The following is a 3,408-nucleotide window of genomic DNA, read 5'->3' on the forward strand; positions in this document are numbered from 1 at the left end:
ATTGTGGTACTTATGTACGATGGAATATCCCTCAGCCATGAAATTAATGTCATAAGACCAGTCGCAGCAAAGTGAGTGGATTCAGGTACAATGATTCTAAGTGAAATATGTCACACAGAAAAAGAAACTTATCATAAGATATCACTTATGAAGATCCTGTAAACATGGCTACACGTGAACTGAGTTAGGAAAGAGAACAGAGTCTCACATTTAGAAAACACTCTTATGCCTGCATAAAGGTGAAGGAGAGGTGGGGTGATGCATAAAACCAGAGTTTGATATAAGCACAGGGACCGTTCCAAAAACCAACTTTGGAATAGACAAGACCTACACCTTCCTCACTGAAAGAGACTCAAAACCCCATATTTCCCACAGAGGAATATATCTGACTAGTAAGAATCTTAAAACCTATGTATTGATATGTCTCCATAAGGGAATCAAGTGTGTCTAGAGTCGCATAAACATGGCAGCGAGAATCAGCTCAAACCCACTCTAAAAAGGAATTTCAAAAGCAAAACCAAAAAACAGGGAAATTCTTTACAATTCCTTCAGGGTGTCTGAGGAAACCTGGAAAGACCCTATCTACAATGACAGCTGGATGTGGCATAAGGCTGGACACTTGGCACTGAGAGGATTGGTGAGATCGGGTGAGCAAATGCAGACCCTTTCAAGCAATAATGCATGGCCCCCATTCCATGGGTCCCAACTCTCCAGGTTGAAGGGAATATTACTACAGCTATAACATGTACAGGAATCCTAGAGAATGTACACACTGTGAATACGAAAGGTTTCTAAAACTCAACGAATAGTCCCTCTCCTGGTGCTCCAGTTTGACTTTCCAACTGCCTTACTATCAATCTCCCATCTTGGACAGACAGGCCCTTTAACCTCCTGGTTTGCACAGGTTCCCAATTTGGCAGAGGATGGAAGGGACGAGGGAGAACCCATGAGAGAGTAGCTGTTAGGCATTTGGACGGGCACATGTCACTCTAATTTCCCGGCAGGAAGAAGAATTAACCAAAGTCTCAGCCACCCACCGGGAACCAGTATAGGACATGATCCAAAATTTTGGACTTGCGTTCAGCTCACAAAAAACGAGTTGAGAAATGGAGCTCAGGGGCACAGCAATTCACAAACTGGCAGAGTGATAAAGGACAACTATCATCCAAAAATCTGTTGAGGGAAGTCAAGGAGGCGGACTTGAAAGCGAGGCAAAAGAGCAGGAAACAGATTTCAAGAGGTACCTTGGAATCGCCTGTAAAGCACAGGAAGAGGAGCACAACTTGGACAATGGTGCACTTGGCCAAAAAGGGCGTATGCGTTTTCTCCTGAATATATTCAGGAGAAAACGCATACGCCCTTTTTGGCCAAGCAAGCAAGCGGGCAATGCAAATCTGCACTACAAAGAAGTATCACTTCCCACCGGTCAAAAGGGACATCCACAAAATGTGCAAAAACCAGAAAGGCAAGACAGGCCCTGGAGAACAGGGAGCCTTGTTATGCTGATGGGCGGGATGTAAATTGCCAACTGCCTCACTGGAGGAGTGCATTGTGTTCCCTAAAACAAGTAAACAACAGAGCTACAGAGCCAAGGCCACTTCCAGTCTAGGGAATATACCTTGGGAAAACTGAAAATCAATAAGAAAGAGACACCTCCAAATTTAGGGCTGCACTGACTACAAGAACCTCAACTTGGGTACACCTTAAATATCCCAGGAAATATAAAAATGGTTCAAAACATTGTGGTACTTACGTACGATGGAATATCCCTCAGCCATGAAATCAATGTCATAAGACCAGTAGCAGCAAAGTAAGGGGATTCAGGTACGATGATTCTAATTGAAATAAGGCACACAGAAAAAGAAACTTATCATAAGATATCACTTATGAAGATCCTGTAAACATGGCTACACGTGAACTGAGTTAGGAAAGAGAACAGAGTCTCCCATTTAGAAAACACTCTTATGCCTGCATAAAGGGTCAGGAGAGGTGGGGTGATGCATAAAACCAGATTCTGATATAAGCACAGGGACCGTTCCAAAAACCAACTTTGGAATAGACAAGACCTACACCTTCCTCAGTGAAAGAGACTCAAAACCCCATATTTCCCGCAGAGGAATATATCTGACTAGTAAGAATCTTAAAACCGATGTATAGATATGACTGCATAAGGGAATCAAGTGTGTCTAGAGTGGCATAAACATGGCAGCGAGAATCAGCTCAAACCCACTCTAAAAAGGAATTTCAAAAGCAAAACCAAAAAACAGGGAAATTCTTTACAATTCCTTCAGGGTGTCTGAGGAAACCTGGAAAGACCCTATCTACAATGACAGCTGGATGTGGCATAAGTCTGGACACTTGGGCCTGAGAGGATTGGTGAGATTGGGTGAGCAAATGCAGACCCTTTCAAGCAATAATGCATGGCCCCCATTCCATGGGTCCCAACTCTCCAGGTTGAAGGGAATATTACTACAGCTATAACATGTACAGGAAACCTAGAGAATGTACACACTGTGAATACGAAAGGTTTCTAAAACTCAACGAATAGTCCCTCTCCTGGTGCTCCAGTTTGACTTTCCAACTGCCTTACTATCAATCTCCCAACTTGGAGAGACAGGCCCTTTAACCTCCTGGTTTGCACAGGTTCCCAATTTGGCAGAGGATGGAAGGGACGAGGGAGGACCCATGAGAGAGTAGCTGTTAGGCATTTGGACGGGCACATGTCACTCTAATTTCCAGGCAGGAAGAAGAATTAACAAAAGTCTCAGCCACCCACCGGGAACCAGTAAAGGACATGATCCAAAATTTTGGACTTGCGTTCAGCTCACAAAAAAAGAGTTGAGAAATGGAGCTCACGGGCACAGCAATTCACAAAGTGGCAGAGTGATAAAGGACAACTATCGTCCAAAAATCTGTTGAGGGAAGTCAACGAGGCGGACATGAAAGCGAGGCAAAAGAGCAGGAAACAGATTTCAAGAGGTACCTTGGAATCGCCTGTAAAGCACAGGAAGAGGGGCACAACTTGGACAATGGTGCACTTGGCCAAAAAGGGCGTATGCGTTTTCTCCTGAATATATTCAGGAGAAAACGCATACGCCCTTTTTGGCCAAGCAAGCAAGCGGGCAATGCAAATCTGCACTACAAAGAAGTATCATTTCCCACCGGTAAAAAGGAACATCCACAAAATGTGTAAAAACCAGAAAAGCAAGACAGGCCCTGGAGAACAGGGAGCCTTGTTATGCTGATGGGCGGGATGTAAATTGCCAACTGCCTCACTGGAGGAGTCCATTGTGTTCCCTAAAACAAGTAAACAACAGAGCTACAGAGACAAGGCCACTTCCACTTTAGGGAATATACCTTGGGAAAACTGAAAATCAATAAGAAAGGGCAACCTCCAAATTTAGGGCT

This window comes from Mesoplodon densirostris, unplaced genomic scaffold, assembly GCF_025265405.1.
Source record: "Mesoplodon densirostris isolate mMesDen1 unplaced genomic scaffold, mMesDen1 primary haplotype scaffold_37, whole genome shotgun sequence".
NCBI lineage: Eukaryota > Metazoa > Chordata > Mammalia > Artiodactyla > Ziphiidae > Mesoplodon > Mesoplodon densirostris.